Source organism: Pipistrellus hanaki (genome assembly GCF_964339955.1).
Source record: "Pipistrellus hanaki genome assembly, chromosome: 4".
NCBI lineage: Eukaryota > Metazoa > Chordata > Mammalia > Chiroptera > Vespertilionidae > Pipistrellus > Pipistrellus hanaki.
The window spans coordinates 63,400,698-63,421,413 of NC_140506.1; the positions used below are offsets into that span (position 1 = coordinate 63,400,698).

At 35.9% G+C, this 20,716-nt stretch overlaps 1 pseudogene across 1 annotated transcript; it reads left to right on the plus strand.

Moving 5' to 3' along the window:
* The first annotated feature begins 473 nt into the window (after positions 1 to 473).
* LOC311621724 (large ribosomal subunit protein eL42-like) lies at positions 474 to 16,633 on the plus strand (annotated as a pseudogene). The gene is made up of 2 exons: positions 474 to 586; positions 16,315 to 16,633. The product of its transcript is annotated as a large ribosomal subunit protein eL42-like (transcript).
* The last annotated feature ends 4,083 nt before the right edge of the window (positions 16,634 to 20,716 follow it).

The following is a 20,716-nucleotide window of genomic DNA, read 5'->3' on the forward strand; positions in this document are numbered from 1 at the left end:
CCCCATAGTGCAAAGTACCACTGATGTTAAAAGTCACCATAAAAGTTACTAGCACATCAATGCAATGTTTATAAATATAGCACAGAAAATGTTCCCCCAACCCAAAATTCTCTTTTTTTTATTAGCCTCATAAACTGAGACAAACTTCTGGCCATATGTCTAAAAACAGACCTAGGCTAAGTGCAGTTACCTGAATTAATGAATTTTTTCCTTTCCTGTGTCATCCAGGAGTCTAGAGGCAATGGGTAAGAGATAGCAAGTGTAGTTGGAAAAAATTCTGTAAATTCTGGTTCATTTTCCTTTCTTTGATATAGTTTAATCTTTTTTGTCCTCAAACTTTGCTTGTACAAAGTAATATCATCCCCATTTCAACTTCCCCTTTTGTTCTTGTTAACTTTTTCTTATGACTCACCCCCCCTCGAGGTAGGTATATTCTCCTGGTGGAAGCAAGGTGCCCAGTGAGCAGTCAGAGCATGGGCCTGCTTGGTTGTCAGCAACTTGTGAACAAGTCCCTGGAAGGTTCTGATAAAGAGGAGATGCCACACGGTTCGGGAACATCTGATTTACCTATATTGATTGCAGTAATGTCAGTGAATAAGCTTCATGTCTTCAGGATTCAAGACTCCCTTAATCCATTTGGTTCTCTGATCCAGACTCTTCCCTAGACTCCCCCCTCCCTCCCATTTAGCTAGTTAGACCTCATATTTTCCCACTTAATTTGCTTTTCAAATAATTACTTAACCTACTTAAAGCTGATTACTTAATTTGCAATTCAAATAATATCATTAAGGGGAGAGAGTGGTCTGCAGGCAGAGCAATAGGGAATGGTGCCTGTTCATGTAGCCTTACTACTACTGCTCATGGATGTCTGCTTCTTTGTCCTCTCAGACACCTTAGGAAGTGCCCTTCTCAGCTTCCTTTACACCGGGCAGGGCCATACGATTAATGATGGCAAAGGACTTGTGAGTGGAAGTGATCTGAGTCACTGTGGGGCCAAGACATTGACTTGTCTAATCAGGAGTCTCCAGCTCTCTTTTTCCCTGTCCTGTCGATCACAGAGACACAGGATGAAAGAGGCCTGATTGCTGAGCAATCACAGGGAACTCAGAGCCCTGGGACTTTACCTGGACTCACAGTGGACTCTGTGTAAGAAATGAACCTTTATTATGTTTGCCATTGACTGTGGGACGTATTCATTCCTACAGCATCACCTTGTCTATTCTTACTATTCACTGAAACGTCTGCCCTTATTAGTTTAGCTTTAAATTGTCTTCTTGGTTCTCCTATTGCTTAAGGTCACAAAAATATAAATCTGTTCTTTGCATCTAGTATTCCTTATCTTGTTTGTGTTCTCCATGTCCTGTTGAATGGCGCATATTTTTTTGAAATAATAGATAACACCCTTTATTTCTGCTAAATAAAAATATGCCCAAAAGTTATAGTTATAACCTTTTCTCCACAAAATCTCTTACAAATTACATATTAAAAACTAACTTCACATTCTCATTATTTCTTCCTTTTACACAAAGTTTTAACTTTTGATCAAAATTACCTACTCATCCCTAAAATTATAAATTTCTCAAGGATACATGAGAAAGTGTTTTGTCAACTAAGTTTTGGTGCCATAGTGGTGGGTTAGTCATAGCATTTATGTTTCTTTGTACTTCTCATACAACCCTGCAGATATGAGCAGCAAATTATAGGCTTCCAGAAAGGAGAGAAGCACTCTAATCAACCAAGGCTCAGGGAGAGGAACCTGCTTCTGGATGACAATAATTAGGGTTCTAGAGAAACATACCAGTAGAATACAAGGGCATGATTATAAAGAATTGGCTCACATAATGATGGAAGTGGAGACATCCCAAGTTCTGCCATCCATAAGCTGATGTAATTCAGTCGAAACACCCTAGAAGTAGGGGAGTTGATGATGTAAATCCTATTCCGAGGGCCAGAGAAGATAGATGAGGTGTCCCAGCCCAATCTAGGAGGCAGAAGAAAGGGGCACATTTCTCCTTCCTCAGCCTTTTTTTCTCTTCAGGCCTTCAAAGGATTGTATAATGGCCACCCTCATAGGGCTAGACAATCTACTTTACTTGAGTCCATCAAGGCAGAAGTCCTTCTCATCTGGAAACACATTTCAAGACACATCCAGAAATAATGTTTAATCTGGATACCCTGTGGCCAGTCAAGTTGATATATATGGAAAATTATCTATCATACCATATTATTTTTAGGATAAACCTAACAGAAATGTTGCGATAGTTGGTTTTTGTTGTTGTTACTGCTGCTTCTATTACTGTTATGATGTATTATCTCTAACAGAGCTAGAAACAGAGATACAGACAGAAATGGAAATGAAGACATTTCAGAAAAGTTCCATGAATTGGTCAATACCACATACTTTGTAAATTGCAAACAATGCATTAAAGCTGGGTCCTTAAACTCTAAATTCCCTTTTCTTTTATTTCTTATTGGCAAACCTGAATGTCTGCTAATTATTTGACACTATAACTAGTCTCTTTACCACAACCCAGTGATAATTATGAACTGGTAACATTCTTCAAGTGGTAAGGAGTTAAGGCATGGTGATGATGTTCCCATTGTGATGTCCAAATAGCTAAGTGAGTTGTAACACAATCCACAATACAGTCTTGTGCTGCATGTCTTTAGGCTTCTCTCTTCCTTCTTAGCTTTTGTGCATCCTGCTGGGCAACACCCAGTGTTAATCTTTCTCTCTGAGTGTCCTTTGTGGAGAAGTGTTGTCTCTGTGGGACATCTTCTCTCACTACTTTACAGGCAGGTTCTTTTTCGCCCCCCCTCAGTAGTGAACACACTTTGCTGAGGGATGTGTCAGGTTTGTTTTATCTTCTTTGGGTATTTGAAGTTCTAGTAAAAAAGACCAACTACCTGGAGGCATCACCTTCTCTGGGAGGGTTGTGTGCTGCTCGCTTAGATGAAAGAGGCCCATTTAAAAGCACTTTTAAAGGGCTTCTCATGAAAAGACTCTTACAATATTAAAGGTTTAAAATGTTCTTTTAAAATGTTCTTTTAAAAGTCATTAAAGTTTTATTTTTTACCAGAGAAATATACGTCTGTGTTAAAAAAAAGAAGAAAGACAGAATAATTTACAATAAATAAGGTGTTTTTGTTGTTGTTGTTGTTGTTGTTTTTTGCCTTCATTGTATCCTATTCCCAGTCTCACTGAGTATCACTGGGGGCAACAAATTTATTTTAATTACTTTTCTGAGGTTTTTTTTGCTTTTGTTTTTGGATAATAGTCTTAATTTTATTAAGGCAGTGAAAGAGACTGAAATGCAAAATCAATAGCATAAGGGACAGTGCAGAGTTTGCATGAATCTCCCCACAAAGCCCATGGATAGCCCTGAGGACAGTGTATTTCCCAGTGAAAAGATACTTCCACATCTGTCGCTGTCTCCACCCACTCCTCCACCCACAGCTGCTCCTGCTCACTCTCAGCTGATGTTGCCTCCTGCATCATTGAGAAAACAGAAGCAATCAGGAACTCCCACACCTTCACATCTTTCTTCTGCCAAATCTAAGGCCCACTCTCTTCCCTTCCCTCTGGCCACAGGGAAGAGAGGCCCCTGCTTCTCCTCTCCACTTGGGCTCTGTCCCATCCTTCCCCAAACACATTGCTCCTGCTGGTAATGTCTTTTCCAGCTGTGTCCTTTTCCCCCTCTGTACTGGGTCACTCCAAGAGCAAGTGAAGGTATCCTAGTGTAGCCCTTTTCACACATGAATATGCTAGTTATTCTAGTCATGACCTCTATCCTATCTAATAAAAGAGTAATATGCAAATTGACCATCGCTCCAACGCACAAGTTGACCACCCCAATGTGGTCAAAGATGGCTGCCCCAATGTGGACATAAGATGGCTGCCACAGATAGCCTGCAGGGGAGGGCAGTTAGCGGTGACCAGGCCTGCAAGGGAAGGCAGTTGGGGGCCATCAAGTCTGAAGGGGAGTGCAGTTGGGGACAACCAGGCCTGCAGGGGAGGGTGCAGGGTGGGCTGACAGATACACACCTCTCCCCCATGCAAGAATTTTGTGCACCGGGCCTCTAGTTCTAAATAATATGCTTCTTCCTTTAGTTTTTATTTATGTTCATTAGAGAATAGGTACTAACATTACCTGTGTTCCTAATGATGAGAATTTATCTCCTTTGTACAACCCCTACTTCTTTGCTTTTTTTTTTTTTTAATTTCTTCTAAGTTATGATTTAAAAAAAAAATTCTATTGGTTCTTCTAACACTCCCTGACCTCCTCATATGTAACCACTATTACTAGTTTATTAAATTGACTAGTGGACTTAAAAAAAATTCATTTTGAATTGAATGTAATTATAAAGGTTTGTTTTATTTTATAACCAGGGGGTTAGCCATTATGCATTATTTATGTAGCTTGCTTTTTGGATAGACTAATAAATAATGTTTTAAATTTCTAGTCATAATTAAACAAATTTCTTCCCCCAAAATAACTGAAATAAATGTAGATTGAATTCTTTTCCTGAAAATAGCTATGTTGGATGTCATGTGTCTGATATCTTTTTATAATTATCTGATAATCATTTTATAGTTTAGAATCTACTTGCTTTTAATTAGATATCCCTCTTAAGCATTTTCTCTGCAACAATAAATTAATTGCACAAATATCAGAAATTCTAGGCTACTTTAAGTCAACACATTTCAGATTTTATTAGCCTTATTTTATAACAGGCGAAACCTCAGGTCAGAAATACTGTGGTCTTTTAAGGTCACCTGGATAATAGGCAGGTACCAGGCAGAGCGCTGGGGTTTCCTGACACATGTGTAAGGTATTTTCAGCCAGGTAAAGCCTCCTGGCTCATTGAGAACCCCACAGCCACAGGAGAGAAAGTAAACTACTAATGTGAACTATTCTTTCAACTTGAAGAAAGTAAACCCCATATAAGTAAAAGTAGAATAAAATGTCTGAGAAATATATTCAGTAGCTCTAGGTATATACATACACAGTTAAAAATTCTTACTACATAATAAGCAAAAATAGGAGTGTCTGTGTAAATGCTTCTAGGAAGACTTTCCTGACATCCCACCCTCCTCCTTACTCCCACACGTCCATTTCCTTTTCTACACTTTATTGTTGTGCTTTTTACTCTGAAATTGTAATTTGTTTACATGTGCATCTCTCTTCTTGCTATTTAATTCCTAGATTGTGGGAACTTTGTCTTACCTGCTATTCATGCCTGAACCGCAGCACTGTGGGTAGACGGGCTCACCAAGTGTTTACTGAATGAACTGACACTTTCTATTGCAATGTTCAGTTCTTTCGATTTGACTGCAAAGATAACTAACTGCAGGCTGTGACAATATTAATCATATGCATAACCCTAGAGGGAGGGGATTAAAGTAGTTATCATGGCAACTATGAAATTAGACAGTAGAAACCAAGCTAGGAAAGATCACATTTGTTTTTCCATGTCTTTGAATTTGTGGACTGAAAACACCACAGTGTCAGAACTTGTGCAGGGAATAAGCACATTACCTAAGGAAAGCATTCAACTGTGTTTTGGGGTAAATCTCTCTTGCTAACTGGCTCTCCTTACCTTTTGTTTATTCTAAAGCATATGTCAGGTTCAGAGTCATATGCTTTAGTAGCTATCTAGAATTTAACATTTAAAAATCTCTCACTATTTTATTTATTTACTAATCTACGGTAACCACCTTCCAATAAATGATGGTTTTATGGTATTAGAATAAATTTTCCTTAAGTGATAAATTAGTCTATGTTGTAAAGTGGACAGATTTAAATAAATATAATAAGTAAATGATAGCACAGGAGGTACATGTACATGAGACTATGACAGTGATATAAGTATCACATGATATCACTTATATATGCAATTTAATGAAGAAAATAAATTGATAAACAAAATAGGTCCAGAGACATGGAAGCATGCAATAGAATGAGGGGCCTCAAAGGGAAGGGGAGCAGAGAGAGAAGAGACCAATCAAAGAACACATATGCATAACCCACAGATACAGAAAATAGTGGGGATACAGAAAATAGTGGGGTGTAGGCTTTGGGAAGATGTGCGAGTGGGGAGGAGGGGGGTCAATGTGGACAAAAGAAGGATATCTGTAATACTTTCAACAACAAAGATAAATAAATTAAAAAACAAATACCTGAAATTTGAAGCAAGCCAAGTTACAGCATAAGGTTAGAGCTGGCTTCTGATTCTAGCAGCATATTAACTAAGGTCAAGTTCATGCATTTGGAGAGTCTGAGTCAGTAGGTTTGGTGTGACTCCTAAGCATGCTGCTGTGGGGAAACACTGGCCTAAGGTGAAGGTGCAGAATTGTCCGAGCCTCCTGTAGCTTTAGGAAGCCTAGGCCTGGGAGGGGCAAGCCCTTGTGTGAGTCTTGAGGATCATTCCCATCAGACTTGCCTAGAGTCTCACTTTGTTCACTCTCCCATGTACTCTGGTTTGGTTTCTACTCATCTTTTCAAAATAGCTCTTACATATCCAATAATGATCTTCCCCATGAGACATTCATCGACACGCATCTTACTTGGCCTTTCACTAGCTTTCAGTGTGTATTGTCTCTTAACCATTTTTTACCCAGTCTTTCCTTGGCTTCCAGAACACCCTACTCTCCTGGTTGGCTTTTTGAGTCACATGGTTTCAAGAAGGCTGCCAAAGAGATAGAAGTCACCTTTGCAGGCGATTCTCATCTGTCAAGCCCCCAAATCTTGAGTGTTCTCAAAGTCAGCTCCTAGGCTTTCATGTTTCCCTCTAGACTTTCCCTGCACAGCCTAATCCATATTAAAGGCTCAGTTCTCACCCCTCTGCAAAATACTTGCAATTAAGCAGTGCACCAAGACCTCTTCCCCAAATGCCATACTCATCTTCCAATTGTCTTCTTGACAACTTCAGCTCACATGGAAGTTTTGTCGAAATCAACTCTTACATTGTTCTTCATACTCCATGAGTTCCTCATCAAACTTAATCCTTCCCTACTATCTTCTTTCTCAGTAAATGTTGCCATATTCTACACATTACCAAAGCCAGAAACCCAGAGTTAATTGTGTTCCCCCTGTGTCCTATATCTGATCTATCCCCAATTTTTATAAATTTTACCACTTAAATATTTCCCATGCATATTTTTGGATCATTATTTTAATATCCCATCTTTATTCTAATATCCTGTTCAAACTACCATCTTCCTTCCTGAACCATTTAAATGGATTCTATGTGACCCTCTCCCTATCCTATTTCTGTCTTTAATCCTCTTACTCCATTCTGTTGTTTACTCTGTAGTGAGCGTGTTCAGTTCAAATGTTACTACCTCACCCTTTTGCTTGAAAAGTCATTTGATGACTTCTCATAGCACTTAGAATAAAGATCCAAATCCTTAATGTAAAATCCAAGATCCTACATGACCACACTGCACCTCCTCCCAATAAGGCCACATCCCACTTTGCACATCTGCCCACTTGCTCACTAAACCGCATCCTGATTGTTCTCCCTCAGTACACACTGTTCCAAATGTCAGTTCTTTCCCCTGATCCTTCCTCATTTGCCTACTCCTCACGAGTTCAAATGTCCACACAAGCATCACTGCCTCCAGGAAATCTCACTTTTCCTCTCTACCTACAGCAAGCCCCCTGTGATGAGCTAACATGACACATATGCCTTCCCTTCCTGGCACTTAATTATGGTAATCATTTCCCCTCTATTGTGTGATCATTAATTTAAAGTCTGTCTTCTCTGCTAGACCTTTAATTCTACAATGGGCACCCAGATCATGCTTGCTTTTGTTCACTGGAGTCTTCACTTTTAGTAAAATTCCTGGCACATACTTGGTTCTTAATAAATAGGTCTGGAATAAAGAACAAAGAAAGGCAATGAAGTCGGGTATTGGAAGATAGGGAAGATAGTGATATATGAGCAAGCAAATGGCAAATTATCTCTTTCTTCTTCATTATTGAGCTATGGTTCTTACTGGTGGGGATGAGATCCTTCTCTGTCTAATGAATTGGAATTGGAGATATTAAGGAGAGTGAGTTGAGATAAAGAGTACCTGGTAGCATTGCTTCTTTGAACACTCCTGTTCCCTATTTGCCTTTTGCTTCATGGGCCAGGTTTTGATGTGAGAGTATACTTATAGGAAATAGTTAATTGTGAGAATTGAAATATAGGCGCTTTGCTTGATTAAAAAAGACTTTCATTGGTTAGGGATATTTTCCTAAGGTGGAATACATAAAGGCAATTTCTATATTCAATTGAATCATTTTTCATGATATAAACTGGATCTTTTTTAAAGTACTTGCCAAAAAGTGGAACTCTGTTCATTTAAAACTCTATCCAATTGTGTGCAAGTAAAATTGCCTGTCATGCTTTGAAAGGATTATTTATAGTTTCTAAACATTCATCTCTCCCATCTTGGCTCATGTGTTGCCTGTACAAAATGGAAATTTAATTTTATTAGAATGTGTTCTATTTTCATGTGTATACTTTGTTTTAACATGATTACATTCAATTGTTTTACTTGCTATATTGAAAAATGACAAAGTATATCAAATAGTTTTTAACTTTTTACTAAAATATTAGACTGTGACTAATACTATTGATGTTTACCTTAAAAGAAAATCACTAGGAACAGTAATGTTTTGCATTGACCAACAGAAAAATAGTTTATGGTAATATAGAAAAGAAGAGTAATGGAAAATGATTACAAAGTATACTCTCCAAGGATAAAGCTGTTCAAGGTGGAAAACAGAAGGGTAGAATTTAAGTAAAATTTCTTTGTATTTTAATCTTAGAAATATTTTCTTTGATTTATGTAAAATTTTATTAAATTTGGCATTAAACCTGTTTAAGTGAAACATTGAAAAAATACTATTTTCTGGTACCTAAAGTTCTGCATTCCTTAATTCTTGAAGTATGCTTCTGTATTTATGAGATGATGCTGATTAGGGGTGAGGGACAGACTGAGATCTGACAAAATAGTCTCAGAGATGCCATTCACCCAAGAAATTACGATCCAGAGATGCAATCAGATGGGAAGGTACCTGTCAAACTGTAGAAATTGGCTCTGTTGTGCTGTTTGGCCAAATGCTTGTTTATAGGAGGAAGTGCCATCTGCTTTAGGCATTACTCACCCTGAGGCGTGCGTGAACAGTAATTGAGAAACTCTGATTAGGTAGGACACTAGTATTCAAAAGTTTTAAGGGAAATGCACACATTAGGTATTCAAAACTGAGTTCATTTTTAAAGACCAATTTGTGTTTTTCAGGCAAGATCAATCTGTTGGATTTCAAACATCTATGTTGCCCTTTCTCTTTGTCTTCCTCCACAACTGAGAAATGATTCTAACAATTTTGCTGGTTTTGTTTGCTTTTTTTTTTACAATGAACTTTCAATCAGAATATGTGTCTCCTATAGCTACTTGGCAGGAGCAGCTGACTCTGGCCGGTTATGTTCGCTCAGCCTTTATACAAACAAAGGGTTTGTAGAAGTTACTGGCTTTACCAGCACTGAAGTCTGGAATTGAAACTGCAAGTTTTGATCTTATCTCTCCATTGTATTCTAAGGGCCGCACCATAAAACGAAGGCACTGTCATCTTTCCCTCAGTTTCTGCTGTAGCATCAAGTAAAGTAATCTTTTCTTGTCAGGAAAGAAAGCTTTATTTCCAGGTAAAAAGCATAGCCATGGCAAAGTTTCAGGTTTGTCATAAAACTTGTCAAATGACAGCATGCTTTATTAAGATGTCATGATAACTCATCTTAACTTTCAGAAAATTTGGGCAATCATTCTTCAGGTTTAATGACAGTGGAGACATATCATGAGCAAAAGATAAAAAAAACGTTATTACATAAGCTCCAGAACTCAATAGGGTCTATGTATATATACTTAGCAGATTTATTTTTAAATAAAATGACAGTTTTGTAATGTTTGATTATTGGCTTTTCTCCCAAATCATAAAAGCAATTAATCATCATGATTGAGTAGTTTTGTTCTTGAAAAGAACATATATCATATGGGGAAATAATTTATAATTTTAGCTGTTTGATGGAATGAATTAATTCAAGGAAATCTATCATATGTTTATCTTGCGTCATATTTCTTCCAAAGATCTAGTCTGAAAACTCCAGGAAGGGTTTGCTCATCTATGGCTCAATACATGGGACATACTCTGTGCTCACTATATACTTGTCTGGGTGGTTGAGTGAATAATACATAACAGCCTGCTGACTAGCATTATTTAGAAGGTTCCATATGTAAAGAAAACAACTATAAAATGTACTTGTTGAATGCCCAGCATTATGTAACATGCTATGCAAATATAAAATTTAGAGCCCTCACAACAAGATGCAGAAATAGGATATAATTTATCTACAATGATTGAACTAAAGAAAAATTCATTTCTTTTGATGTCAAGTACAGATAGATGAAAAGTTTCTCAAGATGCTTGGTGTACAAGTACTTTGCTTTGTGAAGTAGATTATATTTATGAGTAATAGATGTTAGTAATAATATATTTTATTAAACATGGGTAAATTACTGTGTAAAACAATTCCTACTCAAGAATTACTTTCAAAGCTGATTATAATGATTTATTTTTTATGTAACTTGAGATTTCATCCTTCAGAAAAGCATAAAATGTAAATTAGTGGCACAAAGATACAAACATTACTTAGCTGAAACTAAAAATTCCCTTACGTTGCCATACAGTGCCTTCCATTGTGGAATTCTTATAGAGTGCTGTCAGAATCACATTTGCTTTACAAATTAAATTCAAACCCTGGCTGGGTGGCTTGGTTGGTTGGAACATTGTCTGGTACACCAAAAAGGTTGCAGCTTCGGTTGCCGATCAGGGCACATACTTGGGTGCAGTTTCAATCCTGTTGGGGTATGTTATGGGAGGTAACCTATTGATGTACATCAGTGTTTTAATTTTTCTCACCCCCTTCCTCTCTCTCTAAAAATCAATAAAAACATATATTTGGGTGAAGATTTAAAAAAAACAAACGAAATGCAAATTTTAAAACATAAAGCAAAACAGACAAAAATAAACCTAATTTCATTAGTCTTCTGTGAGGTGGTTTTTCACTTTGTTTTTCCCATGACCATATATTGACTTCAGGTCAGATTGGGTCCACCCATCTGTGTATAAAAATCTATAAATCTAAAATCTATATTTTATACACCTATATGTCCATATATATATATATCTTTATATCTCTATGTATATCTCTATATATCTATATTTATATAGCTCTAGCTGTCTATCTACATCTATAATTAAAAATTCGGTAGGGGGATCTTAAACACAGAACTCTACTAAGATTTTTTTGAGAATGATTGATCCAATAATGAGATCTATGAACAGTTCATTATTGATGAAAGCATAAGAGTAATTAGAGGGATTTTGTGTAAATTTAGAGCTCTTTTCTCTCCAGTGTAGTGATTGTTCTTCACCTATATAGATAAAGGTGTTTGGCACACAGCAGATGCTTAGTACACTGGGAAAACCACCAATTATCCACCTTCCAAATAGCCAGAGTCCTTTTGTGTATCTTAACTCTGACTTACTCCCAGGACATAACTTGTGATGCCTGCTTCTTACTTTAGGCCTCTTATTACTTAAATGAGTGCATATTTATAAATTTGCAAAAAGAGTTCTTGGTGCATTATAAACATTTAATAAGTGCTATTAACTAAAACGATAAGTAAAAGTGCTACTTAAAAAAAGAGTTCTTAGGATACAATAGGGGTTGGGGGCAGATGGAAAAATTCATTGATATTTCAGTTGAAGGGCACTAGGAAGGATGATATTATTTGTAAGTATGAATCAAGATTGTAGAATATAAACTCAATAAAGAGGTGACTTTAAGAGACTGGGCTTTTACCCTGCCTTCAAACTGCCACGTTAGTCCAGTTTCATGGATGCCAATGAATGGTCTTAGAACTCAGACTTGCTGTTGAGAACAATTATCTTTTTATCTTGAATAATTCTTTTGATTACATCCCAAACCAAGTTTTCTAGTTGCTGATAGAAAGGCCATTTAAAGTGTTGGTTTCAGTCATACTAAGCCTGGAGCCCAGCATGAGCTAGCACTCCTGGCAACATTCAGTAGCATTTTTTTTATAGCCCTTTCTCACAATGCAGTGGAAGTTTGGAAAAGAGATCCAGAACCCTATTTTTATTTATTTATTTTTTTTTTGTGTGTGTGTGAATTTTAAAAAGTCCTCTTTCAGTATCAAAATTTGGAGTGAATAAATTTGCATTGTGTCAATTTCAAATTGATAGAGAGGTATAGAATGTATTTAAATTTATATTCTTTCTCTTTTTATATTTTACCCACATCTCTCTCTTTGGATTAGAAAGGGTTCATGAAGTGTGACATCACTGCACCATCTTGACTAGTTTACACTTTGAGGTGATTTTAGAGCTGTGGTTTTAGGCCAGTGTCATCTTATCTCATATTATAATGCAAACAGTGGGTCTGCTTCCTAATTTGGGGTGACAGTCTTTGCACATTGTAATTATTGCATCAGCTGCTCAGTTCTAACTGTAGGAAAGTGTGCTGAAGTGTAATCATTTGGATGCCAACATCCAGCTGTAGTGAATTAATAAGCTGTGCATGTTCTTTTAAAAATATATATATAAAGAAAAAAATATATTCTTACTACATTTCCTCCCACAATTGGAAAGTTCAGCTGTTTTTTTTTTTCTCTTTCTATTTTTATGACTCCAAAATGGAATATCAACGACATATGTTAAATTAAATATTAGAGTATAGCATTAGAGCAATTCTTCTTGGGAAGTTATCTAGAAAACAGATGGTTGTTAGTCCCACCCTGTGGCAGGAGAAGGACTAAGTAATCTTCTGAAGCATCTCCCTGTCTTAATATGTTAAGTGTGAGATGCAGGCAGAATGTTGATTCTCTCTCTTTGGTACTCAGAGAAGATGCTTCTTTCTCTAGGTATTACTTTCCAAGGAATCTTTACCAGTTAAAGTCAGCACCTAGTATAGTTCACAGCTTATTAATGAAAGCTAAGTTTGGTTTTAGAGAATTATGCCAATTTAAATGTATCAATTACATTTAAAGTACTTGTGGTGCCTGGATGGTGTGGCTTAATGGTGGAGCATTGACCCAGGAACCAGGAGGTCACTGGTTCAATTCTTCGTCAGGGCACATGCCTGAGTTGAGTTGCAAACTCCATCCCCAGTGGGGGTGCATGCAGGAGGCAGCCAATTGATAATGAATATCTCTCTTCAATATTTCTCTCTCTCTATCCCTCTCCCTTCCTCTCTCCTAAAAATAAATAAAAACATATTTTAAGAAAAGTACCAGTGGCATTAGTACATCTGCTTACTCTGGAATTTACTCTATTGTTTTTCTAATTTTCAAAATTTCATGTTTGTTGAATTTTATTGTTTTAAATATTTAACATAGCTTTAAATAGTATGTTGGCAACTTATACTTGGTTGTATGACTATAGTGACATGTTTAACTACACATGGCATGCTCACATTCTATTTTTAAAGTAGACATCAATCATTTACCAGATTCTTTATTGCCTCAAGAAACATTCTTAGCAATGATGTTGTCAAGGAAACACACTGAAACTGTAACATAAAGGGATGTCTTTTTAAGGAAAATCTTTCAAAATTTTATTTCTATCCACCGCTAGATTGTGTTGAATTATAATTTATAAGCAGTTCAATTTTAGTAAATATTTTATAAGCAATCCGTGTAATGTTATAGCTTGGAAATATATGTCAAATACAGTCAATTTTGAATTTCAAGTTTAAATAATTAGATGTCACTAAATACAGTGTAAAAACCTATTCAGGAGATTTAAAAAATGATATGTCTGATTCTGATGTTAAATATATTAGACTTCAGTGAAATCTTCAAGATGGAAATAATAGTTTTTAGAATTAATAGATAAAAATGTTTTTCTATTTTCATGTTGACAGAGTATTTGAGGGAGAGAAAAGAGGCAATGATTTTAAAAGTGCAAATTTCAAAGATCTTAGAAATGTAACAGGAAGTACCATTGAGCAACAAGTATACATTATTTATGTATTCTGACAATCACATAGAAAATAATAGTTGGAGACTGTGTGGTCACAGACTTCCATTTTTAGCACTTGCTTGATATCAATTTCAAGTTTATATTTTAGAATTCAAGGAAATAACCTTAAATGAAAAGTTTTGAAGGCCCTGGCTGGCATGGATCAGTGGGTAGAGCATTGGTTCACATGTGCACCATAGGGTCATGGGTTCAATTTCCAGTCCAGGGTACATACCTGGGTTGCAGGTTTGATCCATGACCCTAGATCCGGGTGTGTATGGGGGCAAATCCATGTGTCTTTCTCACATGGACACTTCTTTCTCTGTCTCTTTCTCTCTTCTCTCTCCATCTCCCCCATCTCTTTCCCCTTGCTTCCACTCACTCTAAAAAAAAAAAAAAAAAAAATCAATGGAAAAGATATCCTCAGTGAGGATTAAAAAAGAAGTTTGGAGGAAGATATTCTAGAGTATACATCACATATGTCTTGCTAAAGAGTATGTATTGATTTGCATTACATCATAGAATAATTTTGAATTTGATGGGACTGAAGAGATCCTTTAACATATGAGGAAATGTGCCAAGAAAGGCTAAGAACTTGCCTGAAGTTACTGAGGAACGAAGCCAGACATAAGACTTTGTTTCCTGATTCTGGTTCAGTGCTATTTCCATATTGTTGGCTCAAAGAACTTGGTTTACCACTTATCTACTGTGATTATTTCCCAACCATTAGCACCACTGATCTTCAACTGAAATGTCAACTCCCATAGCATGTAACCCACAAAGGAGTCTGGAGATAGGCGGAGGGATCCAATCATATAATCAGTTGAGTACTAATAAGGAAATATATATGACAAAGTTAATCAAGATGAGGAAAAAAATAAGCCCTGGAAGAACTAAAGGGAACAGTGTCTGTAGTTAAAACAGGCCTGTGAAAAATGCCTGCACCTAATAGCCAGAGGGGAAAACTCATATATCAGTGGGCATTGATTAGACTAGGAGAATTGATTTTCCTAAAGAGAGGGAAGGGCGTAATTTAACCCTAGAACTGTAGAAGAAATGTAGTTTTGATCGCATCAGCAAAGTTTAAAACTAAACCCAATGGGTCAACATGTTCCCAGGTAACATGGTTATTTCATCATAGAAAATACTTGACATTACAGGAAAAACTTTTCAAAAATTGAAAAAGGATGAAATAAAATTTCAAAGAACTATTTTTGCACATGTGAAGTTGCTATCATCACAGCTTAAAAAAAAAAAAAAAGAGAGAATCGATTGCCTGCACACCTAAATCTTACTACACCAATGAGAAGATATAATAGAAAAAGTCCATTTACAAATACTATCTAAAACTAAGACTGACAAGAAACATCTATAAACCATCAGGATATAACTTTAATACAGTCTCAAAAGTAGACTTAATAAATGAAAAAATACTATATGCTAATAAATATAGTATCATAAAAATATCAGTTCTCTCATTCATGATACAGATATAAGGCAAACCGTATTTGAATACCAAACACATCTTTTTTTTATTTAGTTTTCTTTTCCTGGAACTAGTCAAGTTGATTCTAAAGTATACATAGCAAGAATAGCCAAAAGACTCCTGGACAAAAAGACAAACAGTAGAGAAGTCTTAATCTCTGAGAAATTAAAACATACTACACAGCCTTTATATTCATGATAGCATTATAGCATTTAAAAAGACAGAGAGATCAAAAACAAGATACAGTGAAGTAAGAAAAATCTAGAATTAGAACTAAATGCATATAAAATTTAGTCTATGTTAAAAATGGTAAACCAATGGTGGGAAGTTGACAAATCGCTAAGGAAATGATAGACATTTAAATGAATAAACTTAGGGAAACTGAAGAACTATTTGGAGAACGAAGTATAAAATTGGATCAATACCTCAGATCATCACTTGTTTGAAAAGGAAAATATTTTTTAAAATGATAGCCCTGAAAGAATACAGATATATTACTTTCTAACCAAGGAGCACAGAAATCTAATTGTGAAGAAAAATTCAGAAGCAATAAATGAAAGAGTTATAAAGTCCACTTTGTGAAATCAAAACACTTCTGTTTAAAATCATAATCAAAGTCAATAGGCAAACAACAAATTGTAAGGAAATCACACACACACACACACACACACACACACACACACACACACACATATGTATACTTTTAAAAATTGAAACCAAAGCTTTCCCTACTGGTAGTGCTCTCGCAAACATAGTGAACATGCCTAAAATCCGCCAAACTTTCTGTATGGAGTGTGGCAAGCATCAACCCCACAAAGTAACAACAGTACAAGAAGGGCAAGGATTCTCTGTATGCACTGGGAAAGCAGCGTTATGACAGGAAGCAGAGTGGCTGTGGTGGACAGACTAAGCCAATTTTCTGCAAAAAGGCTAAAACTACAAAGAAGATTGTGCTGAAGCTTGAATGTGTTGAGTCCAACTGCAGATCTAAGAGAATGCTGGCTATTTTGAACTGGGAGGAGAAAAGAAGAGAAAGGGTCAAGTGATTCAGTTCTAAGCTTCATATTTTGTTTTATTGTGACAATAAAACCTTGATTATATGTTCACTTAAAAAAACACACCTCAGAAACAAACAAAAATTGAAACAACAACTGAGAGAAATTGCCAAAGATATGGACAGTTTATGCAAGAGGAAATGGAAATGACTCTTAGGAAGATGAAAATACATTCAATCTCACTAAGAATAAATTAAGAATAAATTAAAGCAATAGATGCATTATTTTTCACCTATATGATTGGGAAAACTCTAAAGCTTGACCATGCACTTTGTTGATGAGACTGGAAAACATAAAAGATGTCAGATGAGTGCTTCTGGGAATGTAAAATAGCACGACTTCCGAAGAGGATAATTTGGCCATTTCAACAACATTAAAGATACACTTTAATGTTGATCTTCTTGGACTGTAATCTGAAAACATATATTTATAATTATGAGATAACATATGCATGCATTTATTTCCAAAAACATTACTTATTACATGAATGGATAAGAGAATCAACTATGACAATTGGCCTAAAAGCCAGTCTGCTAAAATCATGAAAATCATTCACCTGTCCTATTGAATGAAGCGCAGAACAAATGGAGAACTAGACAGGCTTGCAGTCCCTGATTCTAAGTCCAAAATCCCAGGCCTGTCTTCTCTGATATAAAAGGAAGAGCAATTATACTAATGGGTTCTTCCATACAGTTCCAAATCATTCAATTACACAGTTACCTTCTTAAAAAATGCAGACAAATTGGAACCTGACCCTTTCCTTCCTTCCTGATCCTCCTCTTATCATTTCTACATTTCACTTTGTAGAAGGCTGACTCTACCTCTTATAAGTGTGTCTGGATGATCCCTCATATTACATTGTATTTCCTAAAATGGTATTAAATCTCCCCTGACCTAGGTGCAATGGCCTCAGCTTCTGGGAAAGAGTGAGGTGGAGATGGAGAATGTTCCATATTAATTTAATATTTCCAAAATATTACTTGCATCACACTCACTTTGAGAAACACTGCAGCAAATAGTACAACTTTCCCGGAGAGGAGCAGAGGACTGCCTGTATCCAGGTGAAGAATGGCAAGGCCAAAGGGACAAGTGGGGCCTATTGTTTGCTTTTTCTGTTTCCCACGGAGTAATCAGTCCGTGATTGTTCAGGTAATGATCTATTTTTTGTAACTACTACAAAGTAACCATGGTAACTTTTACCACAGAATAAATGTGCTATTATCTGAAAAACTTTGTTTTCTATAAATGTGAAAAAGACCAGGATTTGCAATTTCATCTAAATATTCTTTACCATTTGTGACTTTGAGATGAAGAGGATATCAGAAATTGTCTTTTATTCAATAATATTAGCAGATATACTTTCACGATCATAATCCTCATTGTATGAGAAAAAACATAGTTCAGTAAACTGAAGTTGGTAGATTGTACTGTTAGCAGAATAGAGAGCCCAGAAATAAATCTCTATAATTAATTAATATTTGATCAAAGAACAAGTGCATACAATGGGATAAAGACAGCCCCTTTAATAAATGGTGTTGGGAGATTGGACAGATACATGTACAAAAAAGAAACTAACCCACCATTTTACACTACACACAGGATTAAACTCAAATTGTATTATTGACTTACATGCAAGTCGTGAAATCATAAATATCCCAGATGAAAATATAAGCAGTAAAATCACAGACATTTCTTGCAGCAAAATTTTTGCAGATATATCTTCTAGGGCTAGGCATAGGAGGCAGCCTGTTGATGATTCTCATCGTTGATGTTTCTATCTCTTTCTCCCACCCTTCCTCTCTGAAATAAATAAAAATATATTTTAAAAGAGTTCAAAAGTGCTTCAAACTCTCTCCATTATATATATATATATATATATATATATATATATATATATATATATATATGAAAAACTTTTAGTTCTCTCTTTTTTAAAAAAGCCTATCAAATATAAAGCAAATATAATAGTCCAAATGGATTTTGACAGTCAAAATTATGAGAAGGGATAAGCTATGGCTGGAGACAAAATGATGAAAATAAGATATAAAGAGGAAGCCAAAGGTTATGATTTCTCTTATGCATTCAATTTATAAAAAGTTGCCCAGACAGACCTGGCTAAGATGGTATTCTTACCTGGCTTGTCTCTGGGAATGCCAGCATCTTGACTGGCATTGTCAAATTGTGAAAGAAAAAAGCCACATGCTAACCTGACAAGCTCAGGAAAGGCCTGCATGGCAATCTTGCAAACCCAGAGACCTAAGATAACCACAAAAGATGGTTTGAAAATTAAATATCTAACTACAAACAGGTTATAGATCAATTTAGATCTTCTTTACTGAGCCCATTTGCCTTTTTGCCTCTGAGATAACGTATCTGTGAGATGTCTGGGTAACTTCTAACTTCCCTTTTTCCGGAGCCCCTGGGGAACAACCAAGTGGTGGGCCCCAGGACAGATGCCTCAAATTCCTTCTTTATCATGTTAATTGTTCCTGCACTCACCTGAGTACACTTCCATCATTTTACTTTTTATCCAATCCCAGGACTTCTCCCCCCGCCCCCCCCCCCCCCTCTGCTTTGCTTTCTCCTGCCTTCTTACTCCATCACCAATGAATTTCATATAACCCACCTATGCCCTCCTTTGATTTCGGTGTATAAATAGAGAAATGTAACCCGCCATTCCTCAAGCATTATCTCAATCCGCTGAGGTTCTGCTTCCGGCAATTGTCGACAGTAAGGCTCAAATAAACTCTTTAAAAAATTCTTTACAGGTTTCAATGGTTTTTTTCGTTAACAAAATAGACTCAATAGTGAATATCTAATTCCTAATTATTCCCAGTATGTTTACTTTGCAGTTCCAACCCAACGGATGATTTAACAGATCACTCTTTCTTTCTTTGCCCTTAGTTGATTCCTGATTTACAGTTTTTGTCGTCTTAGCCTCATGAATGTACTGCACAGTCTGCTCACAATCTCAGGCTTTTCTATTAAAATGGACAAAAACCCTTAGGACACAAGCAGCCCTCAAGGTCTAAGTCATTAATCTGGATCTTGTCCCCATAAGTCTTTACTGCCTTAGGAGTTCTTTGATCCATTACACAAATTTTGTTTTATTTTTTCCAAAGTTTCGGTTTCTTTTAGCAACAAAACTGGTCCAAATTATCTAGTCTTCCATTATTAGATGTGAACCTTTCCAAATTTTATCTTTGAAATTTCTCTTATTTTTTTGTACTTGGGAAGTTTTTGTTTTTCTAACATCAAGGTGTGTGGAGAGCAAAGCTACTGGGCATATATATATTTTTCCTTTTTACTAGTGATAAAGAGCTACAACATAACAAAAACAAATTAACGGTATTTTTTTATATGCTCCTTTCAAGGTTTGCAGGTAGAAATTCAGTTAAATTTCTCGGTAATAAAGGAAGTAATATATGCTAAATCTTTTCAAATAAGTCAATCAATTCAGTACCAGGATTGGTTCAACTGATATCACTCACATGTGTTTCTTCTGGCAGTTCAAGTGATACCATTTTTATTTCCTGATTAAATATTTGTAGTGTGGAACATGATTAGAAATTATAAATTTTTTTCTGTTTTTAGCAGTGTTAAACATTGTACAATGTCAACTTTTAGGAAATTACAAATGAAAGCAAAAGTGATTGGCTATTGTAAATAATTTATTATTGTGTGTGAACATTATACATGTGTAAATATAATATACTTTAGATACACAAGATTGAATTAGAACCCTTGATATGGTTGGATTACTTAGAGTCCTTGATCCATGGCAAACTTTTAGTATCATGATCCTTTTTTACTGGTTTTATAATTAAGGTAGTTATTTATAGTAAGTTAACATCCATAAAACAACCATCTGATATAAAAATTAAAACATTAACTACACCTTCTGTCTCTTTGTTACTCACCTAACTGTCTTTCTCTTCTCTTGATAAAAGCACTTTCTTAAACTTTACTATACAGTCCTAAATTATATATTACTTAATTTTAGTTTTTTAAAAATGTTATTCCATAGCACTGACCACTTGAAAGTGTTCTGTCCAAACTTTTATGGGGTTTATTTCACTGAACAT